Here is a 19,524-nt window from a genome sequence, read left to right on the forward strand (position 1 = left end):
ATTCTTGTGTAGGGACTCCATCTAATCTCCCATAGTAGCAAACCATTTTTCAGAATCAGGACTTAAAATGGCTTCTTTGTAAGTAGACGGCTCAGATGTATCTACCTCTTCAGCAACCTGCAGTGCATAACCCACCATGTCCTCAAAACCATACCTCGTAGGTGGCCGAACTCCAACCCTCCATGGCCGATCTTGAGCTATACTCTGATGGATATCTGATGGCATAGATTATGGAATATCAGTTTCTGTCTGTGGCTCTTGATCCTCCTCTTCAGGTTCTTTCAAATCGCTCTCATTCTGAATGACTTGAAACTCCACCTGTTTATCAAGACTCCCAGTTTCTGACGTAGTTGTAGGCTTCAAAATGGTTCTAAGCAGAGAACTTTCATCAAAGACAATGTTCCTGCTCATAATAACCCTCTTTTCTGCTGGAGACCAGATTCTAAAACCTTTCACTCCATCTCCGTAGCCCACAAATACTCCCTTTTTAGCTCTTGGTTCTAACTTACCTTCACTGACGTGATAGTAAGCCGTACAACCAAAATCTTTCTGATTTGAATAATCAGCAGCTTTTCCTGACCACATCTCCATAGGTGTCTTGCACTGTATGCCTGTATGTGGTCCGCGGTTAATCAAGTAGCAAGCTGTACTAACCGCTTCTGCCCAGAATCTTCTATCTAGCCCAGCATTAGAAAGCATGCACCTTGCTCTCTCCAGAAGTGTTTGATTCATCCGCTCAGCTACACCGTTCTGCTGTGGTGTATTTTTAACTGTACGATGTCGAGCAATCCCTTCATCCTTACAGAATTGATCAAATTCAGACCAGCAGAATTCCAGCCGATTATCAGTTCGCAACCTCTTGATCTTCTTCCCTGTTTGATTTTCCATCAAAATTTTCCACTCCTTGAACTTCTGGAAAGCTTCACTTTTATGCTTCATCATGTACACCCAAGTCATCCTTGAGTAGTCATCAATAATGGACACAAAAAATCTGCAGCCTCCCAAAGACTCAACACGGCATGGACCCCAGCAATCAGAATGGAAACTTGTTGCGATGTAGTTTTCCAAAGACACAATGTTCACAAAACTCTAGGCTCTTAACCTTATGACCAACAAGAAGATCCTCCTTTGACAGAATTTGCATCCCTCTTTCACCCATATGACCAAGTCTCATGTGCCATAACTTAGTCATATCCTCCTGGTGAACTTCTGACGATGCAACATGGGCTGACCTGTAACCGTAGAACCTTGTAGAAAATACAAAGTACCACGCATGACACCTTTCAAAATTAGATTTGAACCCTTCCAGACCCGCAAGACTCCATCTTTTCCCGACCAGCTGAATCCCTTGCTGTCCAAAAGACTGAGAGATATCAGATTTTTCGTCATCAATGGAACGTGCCTGACCTCGTTCAATGTGCAGAAGCTACCGTCATGTGTCCTTATATTGATAGATCCTGTCCCAACCACCTTGCAGACAGAACTATTGGCCATCGAGATGTTGCCTCTGTCTACCTGCTCATAAGTTGTTAACCACTCTATCCTAGGACAGATGTGATAGGATGCCCCAGAATCGAGAACCCACACATCTGAATGATGAGTGTGCTCATCCGCAACTAGGGCAATGTCTTCTTCAGAATTGGTGTCTTATTCAGCAACAGCAGCAAAAACTGATTGTTTTTCCGATTGCTTCTTCTTCTTCGGACAATCAAATTTCCAATGTCTCTTCTACTTGCAGTAATTACAAACATCATCCAGCTTTGCACCCTTCGACATCGGCTTCTTTTTCTTTCCGCTGTTTTTCCTTCCCTTTCCGCTACTGGTGAACAGAACGGAAGGCTGTATGTCCGTACTTGTGTCGTTAGCTTTATGCCGTAATTCCCTGCTATGAAGAGCCGATCTGAGTTCTTCCAGCGACACAATATCTTTCCCAACAATGAACGATTGAACAAAATTCTCAAACGACATTGGGAGAGATACTAACAGAATCAGGGCAGCATCTTCATCCTCGATCTTCACATCGATATTACGCAATTCTAATAACAAAGTATTCAATTGCTCTAAATGTTCCCTGAGTTGTGTACCTTCAGCCATTCGTAAACCGAATAGACGTTGTTTCAGAAGCAGCTTGTTGGTTAGAGATTTTGTCATGTACAAACTCTCCAGCTTCAACCACAGACCAGCAGCAGTCTCTTCATCCGAGACCTCCGTGATGACGTCATCTGCGAGACACAGCATGATCGTTGAGTTCGCCTTTTCCTCCAGAATCGCCATCTCAGAAGTAACGACGACGTTCTTGTCTTTCGACAACGGCGCCCAGAAGCCTTGCTGTTTCAACAAAGCCCGCATCTTGATCTGCCATAAACTGAAACTGTTCCTCCCTGTGAATTTGTCGATTTTCACATTCAAAGCAGACATCTCGAATTCTCCAAGAACACCGATTAACCGAAAGGCTCTGATACCAATTTGTTATGCGGAATTTGATATAATACGAGAAAATATGAACGCGAAAAATAAGACAACAGATTTACGTGGTTCACCAATAAATTGGCTACGTCCATGAGAAGAGGGGGAGCAGTTTTATTATGGAGAGGCAAGAACAGAATTATAGAATAGGGTTTGTCATAGCGTCTATATATAGTGCTAAGCTACGCCCTAACAGGCTTGGGCCCAAAATAAAGAATTGACAGATAATTAAGGGCCCAATACTACAACATTGTATACCGTCGGGCCGGGGGCGACTCCGCCCCCCCGACTCGCTAACCGGGCAGCGAGACCCCCGTCCTTTCTGTTGTAACGGGTCCGATTCAAGGCATTCAACACATTCGTTAATAATATTTCATCGAGCCTACTTTATTCATGTCACGTCTCTTTGGTAAAGAGGGTTTAAGAATATAAATTTCATGGTCTCAAGATTTCAAACCAATCACAAGCCACACAACCACACAATCAAGTATATAGAAAACTTCACAATATCATTCAATGCATATCAATCACTATTAAGAGTTTACTATCAAATAGTATAAACAATAACCTACCTCCACCGAATAATCGAAATCAAGAAACTACGTCTCCAATGTCTCTCCCTTCCTTATTGCCTCCGAACCTTTCCAATCTATCAAGTATATGCATAATTTGTAAGTTAACGAGTCTATAAACACCCATGTTACTGTATGTGCCCGGAAGTTTATCAAATTCTATAATCAATTTGCTAAAGTTCAAACCTAAGGGTAAGTCTTTATTCCTCCAATTAGCGTATCTTTAGTGAAATTTAAATTATTTAATACACCTAATATTTATTTATCTATCTCAATATATTAAAATATAATTTATAATGTAATAACGTTGTAATGTTTAAAATTTAAAGTCATTCGTTACGAAACCAGTGGCAAGGCACCATTATTAAATTATTACTTCCTCAGTTTCATCCATAGTCCCAACCTATCAGTGGGAAACTATAAAAGATGGATGATTTTTATCATGTGGATGATGCTATGATTAATAAACCACTTTTTCATACGGATATATATATATATATATATATATATATATATATATATATATAATATATAATATATAATATATATATATATATTTATATTATTCCCTTGTTACTATTGAATACCAAGTTGACCTTAATGATCGGAATTTTTTTTATCACTATAACTGTAATTATAACGACCAGATTCATTTCCCTTCGTTAAAAAATGATCGTTAAAATCCCTCTTTCTTGTAGTGCACTACACTTTTTCCTTTCATAATTTCATTAATTCAATAACAACAATCCATGCAATTTAAGAATTATCACCCTTCCTTTCCAATCAAGTTACAGCACATACCATATAATTATAATAAAATGGCTAATAATATGAATTTCACGTTTTCATTGACAAAACATATAGCCACATGGGCAGGTTGGCTGTGTTCTAAACTTCACTGCCAATAGCCATAATTCATTCACTTTCCATCCTAAACTTCTTTTCAATCATTAGAAAACCAATAGTCATCTTTAATAATAAACTTGAATAGAAACAATATACAATGCTACCATTTGTTGAGCAACACCGACACATAACAATTGTAACTAAAGATATGAGATGAATAAAGCTTATCACAATTCAATGATAAAATTTAGCAAATAACTTCTTACCGAACACCACTCAATACTCACAATATCTTTCTACTGGGTTTGATCTAGAGTCGCACGGCTGCTTCCTCAAACAATGTAGGTCTAATTGATTTTTGTACATAGGGCAAGGGGTACAATATATTAACTAAATTATGGGTTTGACCCATTAACCCCTAACTAAATTAATTATATAAAAATATACTTATTTAGTAAATATCCACCAACTAAATAAAGTATTAAAAGTACCCCGTTAATTCTATAGTTATAGTTATTAATAGTACCAAATATTCGCTTAGAATTTATCGAAAAGTGTTGTATGAAATGAAAAGCTCTAGTACTTAAAATGACCAAATGGGTTGTTACATTAGATAGCAATTTACCCATCGTTCATCCTCGAATGATCGAAAGAAGGCAAGGGTAAAACGGGTAGTTGTCTCAACTATTCCTTTACATTATTAGTACCGAACCAACCAATTGGTGATCTACACCTCCTCCCATACAATGTCTCAAATAGAACCATCTTAATACTCCAATGATACATGATCGTTGTGTATTAACTCAACTAACAACAAAACTATTTCCTAGTTGGGTACTCTTCAACTGATCGATTCTTCCACTAGACCTTGACACAATCATCAAGACAAATATTTTTTAACATAATCATGATACAATCCTAAATCAATATTGGCTAAAATCAAGAGTATACTTAAACCGTCCACCACAACTCATAATGCACAAACCAATATAGATATTATGAAGAATACATTCTCACAACAAAACATTTCCTCGAGCTTAAGCTATAAAAATATGATCTTTAGACATCAAGTAATTATCTAGGAAAATCAAACTCAATTGATCTAAATATGGAAAAGATCAAGTAACCACCATCGAGTGATATATCCAAGCATACAAAACTTCTAACAACACTGTATAAATGCTAGATTATTAGCTATTATAGACAAACCTTAAGAATGAAAAAAAATAGATCGAATGGTCTTCACATTAAATCACATACTTGACCTATCAAGCCTTAAATCTACTGAAATCTACACTATTAATATTAACAAAAACATTATAACCTCACCAATCAACTACCTTACTCCCAAGTCATCATTATTATCAATTATTCTTACCAAATACATGTTCAAACTCTGGCTACCTCTCTTTCTGTTTAAGCATTTCATGAATAAAACGACTTTTAAAACAAGGCTAATGGCACTAATTTTAAATTTGATAGTACCTTTTTATCGAGATAAGACTATTAAATCACACTCAAAGTCAACTTCGCACTACTGTTCTAAACCATCACATACCTCATTGCAACACTTAAGGAAATTCTTTGTCACTCAAATTATTCGATACAACATAAGCTCATATTCTCTATTCACCATCAAATGTCTATTTAACGTATCTTAACATTATATGTAGTCCCATTAATCGAGGAGTATTAACCCAAATCTAAATTCTTAATAACCATGTATAATTATATATCTCCTTTTACATCATTCTTAAGTCCTTTATCATTATTTGAGAAATCAAACCCCACGTAAAAGACTAAATTTTTCATACCTCACTATTTGTCACCCAAATAAAAACTCAATCTTTATAAAAATCAATGATAACCTCCTAGTATGTCTGTACCGAACTAGTTCAAATCTAACACTTAAATCTAAATTGGTAGGCGAAAAAAATCAATACAACCTTCAGCTACACCCCAATGATTTATACGAGAGGTCTTATTCCTTTTTTTCTCAAATTGTTCACATGGTGAAAAACTTTAAGTATATCGACCCTTGAATATATCAACTTCTTGTTTCTCTAGATCGCGTACCACTCTCATCCTTTTACCAACAACCCATGACGCTTCACTTCACACTAAAAAATCAAAACTTTGAGGGAAATCCTTTCTTAGATCCTTTAACAAGCAAAAGTAACAAACTTTACGACTCAAAACATGCACATGTCTTTCCAATTATCCAATACACCACAGGATTAATCATTTATTATCTTACTAATTTATACCTTGACTAAACCTACTACCATGAATGTAGACTCAAAATAGGGAACTTGAACTTTGATTTCAATCATATAACCAAATTCCCTTAACTATCAAGATTAGATCATACCTCGAGACTTTTTATAAATTCATGTATCTTGGCTTATCATTTATCGTCTTTTCATCAATCTTACCATATCCTCCACTATAAATCCAACCCTACTAATTACTAAATTAACACTACAACAGACCTTATCATCCCACTCAAGTTGAATGTATGTACACTTTTTTCTAAAGTCTTTTTTAGAACTTTTAACCAATATGATGAACACGTGATACTATTATCATTACCATAATTAGAGTAAAAAGGATAAAATCACGCATCTCTGAATCCAATTACCAACTCCTATGAAGATACCTCTTTACCCCTTACAATTAGAAAAAAAATGCTCTCACCTCTTTGTGAAGGTTACCTTACATTTCATTAATTATTATTTCAGTTCCATTATGACTCTAGTTCCTTTAAATTATATTTGAGCGGTGCCCCAATATCTTTCAAAACTTCTCATACAACCACATTACTCACTGAAGAGTAGAAAATCACAACTTTAAATACTCATAAGTCTCTATTACCATACAAAATTCATCTATCCAATAAATCTCAATTATATAGTTTTATCCCAATCACAATTCCTCGTAATTTTTTTTACCATCATGCTCAATTAGCCCCTGTCATCACCATGAAGTGAAAATTTTCCTCGACCGACAACTTAAACCTAGGTATACCAATCAAAAGGGGCTAACCCAATTTTATACGAACCTTCTTACTAAAATTTTCAAATTACTTCACCCAAGTATTTTCAATAGGACTTTCTTTCCCTATAAGTTTGTCATTTTAGTATTAATATACCCTTAGAAAGTTAAGATATAATTATCAGTCCTCATTTAGAACCCTCAAGATACATCTGACAACCTAAATGTATTAATATTGTACCAAAGATCTACCCTTGAAACTTCCCTTTAACATAATGCTTAATCTAAACGTCCCTACTAATAAACTAGTTGGTTCTTCAAATGTAAAAACAACAACGAATCTCATTATTTAAACATGTCATAAAAGGATAACTCTTTAATTATTCAGTATTCACACTTGACAATCGATGTATTTGTTTCCACATAACACTAGTATTGTACAGTGAAAGGACGTTTAATCCATTACTAGAACTCAATCATACTTATTGAGAATATTGTATCCATTTAGCCTACACATTTATACCCATTGAATAACTGCAAAATATTATCAAATTTATCCTGTCTTCAACCCAAGCAATTAGAATTTTTTGTTAGATCAGGTTGATAACAAAAATAACACACTTTATAAATCTAACGAAGTAAGCATCGAATATACCCCTAATATATGAATTCATAGTAGAGATTGTGACCTCAATTAGACAACCTAATTTCAACATTATCTACAAAACTCATCATGTTATAAAACTGTACTAAGTATATTTTCCAAAGTAAGGATATTCATTATCTAGTCGGCTTTTATGAAACTTCTTGCATGTTGTCCCATATCTATATAAAGTATGAAATTTCACCTCATAGCCTGCAACAAATATCTTCGTTTTTTTATATACAGAAACCATCTATCCTCATATCGTTCAAAGTTTAGGTATATAATTGGATGAACAATCTAGGAAATGCTATATTAAGTCATAGGTAGTGCCTTTACTAATCGGTACTCAACATGAGACTACTACCACATTTTATGTCTATCCGAAACTAGTATGTCAAAAACTCAACACTAAGTCTCTCCACTATATTAATTTTATGAAGCATTTCAAAACAATTAATAATGAAAGCATAAACATCTTCATAATCAATACCCATGAACAATGAAGGTTTCAACTTCTTATATACTCGAATACTATTCATACTTGAAATAGAGTGAAGAAGTTCAGATGCCAATTTGTATCACCTAGATACCAATTTGATTCAAGTACTAGCACGAAATAAAGAAGGAATGAAGTTTTTTTAAAGTCTTATAGCCTCTTAAAGAAAAGTAAAGGCGTCTCCATACCGTTCAGCAAGACTCTATTAGACTTGTCCTTGTGTGATAAAATCATCGAACCTAAGCTCTGATACCAAGTTTGTCACGATCCAAAACGAGTCGTGAGTGGTACCAATACTTAACCTCATAGATGGGTTAACCAAGAAATTCAAAGTCACCGACTTATGTTTATTGTTCAACTTGCTGGATACAAACAACAATGAGGAAGCTTAAATCTTATTAATATATGAAACACAAATATACTAAAGTCTATTAACTATCATTTCCCTAAACCTGAAAGTCATTATGTGAAGGACATCTAACTTTCAAATACTAAGTCTGCGAGTATTAAAGACACCAAAATAATTAAATTGAATAGTTTATGTCCGAAAACTTAGGACGTTGTGTTATGACCGAGAGAATAGAACAAGAGCTTGACGGAGTAGCTCAATCTGGAACCTAATATGGTTGAGACTATCTAGAGCTGAAGGTGAGTCGAAGTCGCTTGTACATCCACTGCACTCGATAAAAGGAAAACAAAAACAAAAGTATGGCTGGGACAACATGTACTTAGTAGGTATCATCGGTCAACCTAAAATAGAAACTAATATACGATAAATAATAGTATGAAATCAACTATGACACCTAACTGGTAGAAAGCAAAAAACAACATAAACAAGTGTCAACAACGTTAAAGTAAGTATGTAATAAGTCAACAATATCAAGATCACACATGAGGACTCATGCCTCCAAACCAAAAGTTGAGTTCTTTTAGATTGAATATCATCTGTTAATTCAACATGTTTTTCCCTTTAATATTATCGTGTCGGAATGTGACACTAAGATCCAAGAATATCATGTCGGGATGTGACACTTTGATCCAAGAATACTGTGTCGGAATGTGAAACTCCGATCGAAGAATACTGTGTCGGAAAGTGACAATCCGATCTAAGAATATCATTATTTTATCATTTAATATCACCACTTTTCCATTCATTAACAATATGTCATCGAACCTACTTTATTCAAGGCATCACTTTGATAAAGAGGATTCAAGAATATAAATTTTGGTTCTCAGTATTTCATTCCAATCACAAGCACAACCACACAATCAATTACATAGAAAACTTCACAATATCATTCAATACATATCAATCACTATTAAGAGTTAACTATCAAATAGCATAAACCATAACCTACCTCCACCGAAGAATCGAAGTCAAACAAGTACTTCTCGAATGTCTTTCCTTTCCTTATGGCCTCCGAACCTTTTTAATCTATCACGTATATGCATAATTTGTAAGTTAACGAGTTTATAGACACCCATGTTACTATATGTGCCCGAAAGTTCACCAAATTCTATAATCAATTTGCTAAAGTTCAAACCTAAAGATAAGTCTTAATTCCTCCAATTAGCATATCTTTAATGATATTTAAATAATTTAATACACCTAAAATTTAATTAACTATCTTAATATATTAAAAGTTAAAGCCAGTGGTTGCTAAACCAGTGGCAGCGCACCATTATTAAATTATCGCTTCCTTATTTTCATCCATAGTCCCAACCCATTAGCGGTACAAATTTTATGCATATTACCACTATACCTTTTCCTTTCATAATTTCATTAATTCTTTAACAAAAATCTATGCAATTTGCTATTATCACCCTTCCTTTCCAATCAAGTTATAACACATACCATATAATTATAATAAATTGGTTAGCAATATGAATTTCACGTTTTCGTTGACACAACATATAGCCACATGGGCCAGGTTGGGTATGTTCTAAACTTCAATGCCAATAGCCATAATTCATTCACATTCCATCCTAAACTTCTTTTAAATCATTAGAAAACCAATAGTCATCATTAATAATAAACTTGAATAGAAACAATATACAGTGCTACCATTGATTGAGCAACACCGACACATGACAATTGCAACTAAAGATATGAGATGAATTAAGCTTATCACAATTCAATAATAAAATTTAGCGTATAACTTTTTATCGAACACCACTCAATGCTCACGATATCTTTCTACTGGGTTTGATCTAGAGTCGCACGACTGCTTCCTCAAACAATGCAGGTCTAATTGATTTTTGTACATAGGGCAAGGGTATAATATAATAACTAAATTATGGGTTTGACCCATTAACCCTTAACTAAATTAATTATATAAAAAAAATACTTATTTAATTAATATGCACCAACTAAATAAATTATTAAAAGTATTCCATTAATTCTATAATTGTAGTTATTAATAGTACAAAATATCCACTTAGAATCTATCGAAAAGTATTGTATAAAATAAAAATCTCTAGTACTTAAAATGACCAAATGAGTCATAACATTAGATATCAATTTACCCATCGTTCGTCCTCGAATGATCAAAAGAAGGTGAGGGTAAAACGGGTAGTTGTCTCAACTATCCTTTACAATATTAGTACCGAACCAACCAATTGGAGATCTACACCTTCTCCCATCTTAATACTCAAATGATACATTATTGTTGTGTATTAACTCAACTAACAAAACTATTTCCCAGTGGAGTATCTTCAACGAATTGATTCTTCCACTAGACCTTAACACAATCATCAAGACAAATACTCCATGCGTATCAAAAAAAGATTGGCCTATTTTAATATTGAATGGAGTTTAAGAAAAGAAAAAAACACTTTTTAATATTGTGATTGTGTTGCCAAAAAAGGAAAGGGGTTATTCTTTTTTAAACAAACTAAAAAGAAAATAGGGACATTCTTTTTTAAAACGGAGGGAGTATTTTTTTAACATAATCATGATACAAACCTAAATCAATATTGGCTAAAACCAGGAGTAATCTAAACCGTCCACCACAACTCATAATGCACAAACCATCATAGATCTTATCAAGAATACATTCTCACAACTAAACATTTCCTCGAGCTAAAGCTATAAAACTATGATCATTAGACATCAAGTAATTATCTAGGAATATCGAACTCATTTGATCTAAATATGGAAATTATCAAGTAACCACCGTCGAGTGATCACCCAAGCATACAGAATCTCTAACGACACTGTCAAAATTCTAGATTAGTAGCTATTATAGACAAACCTTAAGAATGAAAAAAAAAATCCAATGGTCCTCACAGCAAATCACACATACTTGACCTATCAAACCTTACATCTACTGAAATTAACACTATTAATATTAACAAAACATTATAACTTCACCAATCAACTACCTTATTGCCATCATTATAATGAATTATTCTTATCAAATACATGTTCAAACTCTGGCTACCTCTCCTCCTGTTTAAGCATTGCATGAATAAAACTACTTTCAAAACAAGGCTAATAGCACTAATTTCAAATTTGATAGTACCTTTTTATCGAGATAAGACTATTAAATCATACTCAAAGTCAACTTCGCACTACTTTTACATACCATGCTTTAACTACCGTTCTAAACCATCACATACTTCATTGCAACACTAAGGGAAATTCTTGGTCACTCAAATTATTCGGTATACCATAAACTCATAACCTCAATTCACCATCAAATGTCTATTTAACGTATCTTAACATTATTTGTTTTTCCATCAATACAGGAGTATTAACCCAACTCTAAATTCTTAATAACCATTTATAATTATATATCTCCTTTTACATCATTCTTAAGTCCTTTATCATAATTTGAGAAATCAAACCCCACGTAAAAGACAAAAATTTTCATAGCTCACTGTTTGTCACCCAAATAAAAATTCAATCTTTAGTTATTCTTGATTGAGACTAGTATCTACTGATATATGATTATATTTTATATTATTCTTTTATTGTTCTGTTACTTTATAGGATTTTGAAAGAAAATTAACATTCTGTTTCTGATAGTATCTTATCAAGAATCAAGATTAAAGGTTAAACAGCTTAAAGGTTCTAAATATTTCTATAAATTCATTTGTTGGAGGTCTCCCACAAAAGCTATGAGTAAAATCCTATTTTCTACTACAAAGAATTTCAGTTTGTTGAAGTGTTGGATCTGTCTTCTAACTTTTTCAATGGAACATTGCCTAATGATTTTGTTTGTGATAGTTTGAAATACTTGAAATTTTCTTTCAAACAACTTTGCAGGTAAAATCCCAGAGTCATTAGCTTTGAAAATCAGAAAATAGATTTCTTTGCCGGAAATATATATCTTTGTGGTAATCCCTTCAACACTTTCATCTCAACCTAATATAACCACCAATCCTTCAGGTTTGGTGATTCTATGTTGTGCTCTTTATTTTTGTGTATTGATAATAAACTAGATTACTCTTTCTTAAAATTGACTAAGACATTAATTGTCATGTATGTCTTTGTTTTTTTGTCTTTTTTCCTTTATTTGAATTGTTCTTCGTGTTCTTCTCGGAACATCTAATTTACCAGTGATAGTCTAACAACATTGTTATAATTTTTATAGATATTATGACTTGAGGTAAAGGTCCAGGAAGCACAGGTCGTGTAGGCAAGTCGCCATCAGTTAGGAGTAATTAAGTTATTTGAGCAAACATTCCTACTATTCCCATTACAAGTATAATTAGTCCTCAACAAGGTGGTACAAGTTCCATCGCTAGCAGTACGCCAGTCGTTCAAACATAAACTCCTCCTGTCATTCTAACAACTAGCAGTACACCAGTCGTTCAAACAACAGGTCAAAGTAGTAACCCAACACTTCCTGAGATATCTCCTATTACATCTAATCATGGAAATCAAATACATCAGAATACGTATAGTCAGAGTAACCCAATACGTCAGGATACATCTACGCGGATCAATCCGATAGGTGATGGTGCATCTACTCAAAGAAACCCTATTGGTAAAGATGATTCAAGTGGTAGTCATGCACGGACCCTTGTTATTCTAATTGCTACAGGGTTACTCTATGTTTTTACTTTTTCTATTACATACTATTTTTAATTTATGATATGATTTTGATGGATTACTTTGAAAATTTATACATGTTGCAACCTTCTAGAAAATGCTCTAATTTCATTTCTAACTCTTTCAAAAATAAACGTGATCCTAATAGAATCAATTGGAAAGGTGTTTATGACGATATAATAGAGGGATATTTTGGAGAATTCAAGGTATAATGTTTCATCATTATTGTGTTTAGAAAGTTATTCACTTTTACGAATACGATATTAATGTTTACTTAATTTGAAAATATTTCTATTGGAACTCCTCCATTAACGAATCTATCGCGAGGAGAGAATGGGAATTTAAAGCAGTAACTGTTGGGAAAGACAAGGCACTAACAAAGAATGCCTGACAGGATAACAGCGGAAGAATACCCAAGTCTATACTTTTCCTTTTCGATTTGAACCAAGAGAAGACAAACAACCACAAGCAATATGATAGTAAGGCAGCAAGTAATTCAACCAAACAAATATAACAAGGCAATAATAAACAAATCACACAAGACACCAAAATTTACGTGGAAAACCCTTCGATGTGAAGAGTAAAAAACCACGGGACCAAAAGCTCCACTATAATCACCAAGAGTTACAATATTGTTCTCCAAAATTGGCCACAAAACAAGTGCCAAACAACGAGCAACAACAAAATAAGATTGCACCAAATCTAGAGAATTAAAGGAGCAAAATCACCAATTTCGCAGCTACTGTTCACGACAGCAAAACTGAAGCTGCAGGCCACCAAATCTAACTCTGTCAGTTCCTATTCAAAGATTGAGATGAAGATAATATGCTTTCCAAAAATCAGCTCAATCGTACAAGAAACGAAGCGGGAATCGCAATTTGAAGTTGGTTGTTATGGCTGAATTTTGACTACGAAAATCTGCTCTTTTTCTCTCTTTTTGGCTGCTAAAAAACTCTCTGTGTATTTGAAAATAAGACCTAAATAGGCTTATATTTGCCTCATAAGAATGGTCCTATGGGAAAAAATGGGTTGGTCCAAATTGGGCTTTTATTTATCCACATAGGAAGGGAAAGAGGACCCATAACCCAACAATTCTCCCCCTCACGAGTATGTGGAGGAGACCGGCATCCCGGCGACCATGCAACAATCTTCAAACTTCCCTCTTGGAAAAGCTTTAGTCATCATATCGGAACCATTGTCATTTGTATGAATCTTTTCAAACTCAGGCAACTTAGAATCCAACACATCTCGAATCCAATGGTATCTCACATCAATGTGTTTAGACCGACCATGGAACGTAGAATTCTTGCCAAGATGTATAGCACTTTGACTGTCACAATAAAGCACATACCTCTCTTGAGCACAACCAAGTTCCCCCAAGAATCTCTTCATCCAAAGAAATTCTTTACAAGCTTCAACGATTGCAATAAACTCAGCTTCTATAGTAGATAGAGCAACACATTTTTGCAACCTAGATTGCCAAGACACAGCTCCCCCTGCAAAAGTAACCAAGTACCCTGAAGTAGACTTGCGAGTATCAACATCACCAGCCATGTCTGAATCAGTATAACCACAAAGAATAGGCTTCCCTGTACCAAAACACAAACTCAGACTAGAAGTGCCACAGAGATACCTCATAACCCACTTCACAGCATTCCAATGTTCTCTTCCCGGATTAGAAAGAAAACGGCTAACAACTCCAACAGCGTGAGCAATATCCGGTCTTGTACAAACCATCGCATACATCAAACTACCAACAGCTGAAGCATAAGGAACTTTCTTCATATCTTCCTTCTCATCATCACTAGAAGGACACTATTTCGTGCTCAATTTGAAGTGCATAGCTAAAGGTGTACTGACAACCTTAGCTTTATCCATGCTGAATCTGCGAAGTACTTTCTGAATGTACTTCTCTTGTGATAATACCAATTTCTTGGCCTTTCTATCACGGACAATCTGCATGCCAAGAATCTGCCTTGCTGGTCCTAAGTCTTTCATAGCAAAAGACTTACTCAACTCTTGCTTCAACTTCTGAATCCTGCAAGTATTATGACCAACAACAAGCATGTCATCAACATAAAGCAACACAATAATAAAGTCACCATCAGAGAACTTTTGCACAAAAACACAATGGTCTGAAGAAGTCTTCTTGAAGCCCTGCTGACTCATAAAAGAACCAAACTTCCTGTACCACTACCTGGGAGCTTGTTTCAAACCATACAAGCTCTTCTTCAATTTGCAAACATAATTCTCTTTACCCTTGACTTCAAAACCTTCCGGTTTCTCCATATAAATTTCTTCATCTAAGTCACCATGGAGGAAAGCAGTTTTAACATCCATTTGTTCAACCTCTAAATCTAGACTTGCAGCCAAGCCTAGAACCACACGAATGGATGACATCTTCACAACTGGAGAGAATATCTCATCAAAATCAACTCCTTTTTTCTGATTAAATCCCTTGACAACTAATCTAGCTTTGTACCGTGGAACTGGATTACCATCTTCATGTTTCACCCGAAAAACCCACCTGTTTTTCAAAGCTTTTCTGTCTTTAGGTAACTTAACCAAATCAAAGGTATGATTATCATGCAAGGATTTAATCTCATCTTCCATAGCATCAAACCACCTTTCTTTTTCTTCACTTTCCATGGCCTCATCAAGACTCTCAGGTTCTCCCCCGTCAGTCAAGAGTATATACTCATTGGGAGAATAACGAGATGAAGGAATTCTCTCTCTACTAGATCGTCTGAGAGAACTCTCTGGAGCATCTATAATTGGTTGTTGGACAACCACATCATCTTGCACTGGAGCATCAACAACATCATGCCGGTCATTCTGAACATGATCACCATCTTCATTATCAACTTGATTTTCATCATTATGAAGATTTTCTTCCGGTGTAATAGTCAAAGGAACTGGATCAACATCAACTAAGCTCTCACTACTCTGAAAATCAGCCTTGTCAGCTTTGTCAAAATCTTCAATTGTTTGGTCTTCAAAGAACACAACATCACGGCTTCTAACAAGTTTCTTCTCAACAGGATCATAGAAACGATAGCCAAATTCATCTTGACCATAACCAATGAAGATACACTGCCTAGTTTTAACATCCAATTTTGACCTTTCATCCTTAGGAACATGTACAAAGGCTTTACACCCAAAGACTCTAAGATGATCATAAGAAACATTCTTACCAGTCCAAACTCTGTCAGGGACATCACCATCTAAAGCAACAGCAAGAGATAAATTGATAACATAAGCAGCAGTATTAAGTGCTTCTACCCAAAAGGAATCTGACAGCTTAGCATCTGAAAGCATACATCTAACCCTCTCAACTAGAGTTCTGTTCATCCTCTCTGCTAAACCATTTAACTGAGGAGTCTTTGGAGGAGTTTTCTGATGCCTAATACCCTGTTCTCTGCAATATCTATCAAAAGGACCAATATACTCACCACCATTATCTGAGCGGATGCATTTCAATGTCTTCCCTGTTTGTCTTTCAACCAAGGCCTGAAAACCCTTGAACATATCAAGTACTTGATCCTTGGACTTCAAAGGAAATACCCAGAGTTTGCGAGAATGATCATCAATAAAAGTCACAAAGTAAAGTGCACCACCATGAGATCTTACCTTAAAAGGACCACACAAATAAGAATGTACCAACTCCAGCAAATCGAGCTTTCTTGAAGGCGGATGACTCTGAAAAGAAACTCTTTTCTGTTTACCGGCTAAGCAATGAACACATTTCTTCAACTTTGCTTGTTTCACTCCAGAAAGCAAATTTTTCTTAGCCAAACTATCAATCCCCTTCTCGCTCATATGACTCAGCCTTCTATGCCATAACTCTGAAGAAGTATCATTCTCCACCAAATTTACTGAGTCTCTGGACATGGAGCCCTGAAATACATACAAGTTAGACAACTTGTCACCACGGGCCACAACCATCAAACCTCTAGTAAGCTTCCACTGGCCAACACCAAATGTATTAACATAACCCTCATCATCAAGATATCCCACAGAAATCAAATTCAAGCGAACATCTGGAGCATGCTTGACATTATTGAGAACTAGTTTGGAACCATTGTTACTTTCCAAACAAACTGTCCCAATGCCAATAACTTCAACTTCATGATTATTGCCCATTTTCAACGTTCCAAAATTACCTGGAGTATAAGAAGAAAATAATTCCTTCTTTGGCGTGACATGAGAAGAAGCACCAGAATCCACAAACCAGCTAGACTCATCACGAACAAGATTAATGGCATTTGCATCACAAGAAACAAGAAGATCATCATTAGCAACAACAGCAACATGATTTTCATTATCGCCTTCTCTCTTTTGTTGTCTCATATCTCTCTTGTGCTTGTAACAATATTTCATGATATGCCCATTCTTGTGGCAATAGTCACATGTAATATTCTTGTATTTAGACTTTGACTTGCTTCTACTTTTACCTCTATCATTCTAACCTCTGGACTTGTTTCTCCCCCTATCTTCAGTAACCAAAACATCGGAGTGTGAAGCTGAAGAAGATGAGGCTTGAGATCTTCTTCTCATTTCTTTATTCAAGACACCACTCTTAGTATATTCCATGGTTACAACACCACTGGGAGCAGAATTAGTCAAAGAAACTCGAAGAGTTTCCCAAGAGTCTGGCATAGTATTAAGAAGCCAAAGTCCCTGTATCTCATCATCAAACTTTACACCCATTCCGGATAGCTGGTCAAGAACACCCTGAAAATCATTAATATGATCAGAAATAGGAGTGCCCTCTTTATACCTGATATTCATTAATTGTTTCAATAGGAACAACTTGTTGTTGCCAGTCTTTGAAGCATAAAGTGTCTCGAGCTTGTCCCATAAACTTTTGGCATGTGTCTCATTCACAATATGATTTCTAACATTATCTTCAACCCATTGTCTAATATAGCCACAAACCTGCAGATGCTCAAATTCCCATTCTTCATCATTCAAAGACTGAGGGTTATTAGAAGCAAACACAGGTAAATGCATCTTCTTGACAAATAGAAGATCTTTCATCTTGCCTTTCCAAATATGATAGTTACTACCATTTAAACGCACCATTTTGCTCATATTTGCCTCCATCATTCAAAACGACAATCAACAATAACCAATGCTCTGATACCACTTTGTTGGGAAAGACAAGGCACTAACAAAGAATGCCTGACAGGATAACAGCGGAAGAATACCCAAGTCTATACTTTCCCTTCTCGATTTGAACCAAGAGAAGACAAACAACCACAAGCAATATGATAGTAAGGCAGCAAGTAATTCAACCAAACAAATATAACAAGGCAATAATAAACAAATCACACAAGACACCAAAATTTACGTGGAAAACCCTTCGATGTGAAGAGTAAAAAACCACGGGACCAAAAGCTCCACTATAATCACCAAGAGTTACAATATTGTTCTCCAAAATTGACCACAAAACAAGTGCCAAACAACGAGCAACAACAAAATAAGATTGCACCAAATCTAGAGAATTAAAGGAGCAAAATCACCAATTTCGCAGCTACTGTTCACGATAGCAAAACTAAAGCTGCAGGCTACCAAATCCAACTCTGTCAGTTCCTAATCAAAGATTGAGATGAAGATAATATGCTGTCCAAAAATCAGCTCAATCGGACAAGAAACGAAGCGGGAATCGCAATTTGAAGTTGGCTGTTATGGCTGAATTTTGACTGCGAAAATCTGCTCTTTTTCTCTCTTTTTGGCTGCTAAAAAACTCTCTGTGTATTTGAAAATAAGACCTAAATAGGCTTATATTTGCCTCATAAGAATGGGCCTATGGGCAAAAATGGGTTGGTCCAAATTAGGCTTTTATTTATCCACATAGGAAGGGGAAAAGGACCCATAACCCAACAGTAACAAGATACAGGGATTTTATTTCTAAGAAAAAAGCAGGTAATACTAAGCCATCCTTTTGTAACTCAAAACTTGAGGGAAAGTTGGATTCAACTTTGGAAAGATGCTAAGAATGTTGAAATGCCTGAAATAAATTCAAAGAATCTTGTGGTGGACTAGAAATCGCTATTGGAACTCACACAAGAGGCTCTATCTCAATTGGAGAGTATCGCAAAAGACTTGTAAGTACATATTTCACATACTAAATAAACTATGATATTTGTATTATGTATCTGTTTGTATCTGGAAGCATTTGCTTCTCATTGTTATTTGATTTGGTAACCACTATGTTAGAAAATGGTAAGAGCTTCCACAATGTAATCCTTAATGTTCCATCATACAATTTTGTAAAAGGCCATTGTTTAAACGTCACAGCTTGAACTCTTGTATAGCATGTCGATAAAGGATGAGATCCAACTCCAAGTGAGTTATATTTGCATGTTCACACACATGTTCACGAAGGGAAATCTTTTTTTGGTGAGCGCTCTCGGATCGTCCATGTAAATTCAAGATTTTA

The sequence above is a fragment of the Solanum lycopersicum genome, chromosome 12 (assembly GCF_036512215.1).
Source record: "Solanum lycopersicum chromosome 12, SLM_r2.1".
In the NCBI taxonomy this organism is placed as follows: Eukaryota; Viridiplantae; Streptophyta; class Magnoliopsida; order Solanales; family Solanaceae; genus Solanum; species Solanum lycopersicum.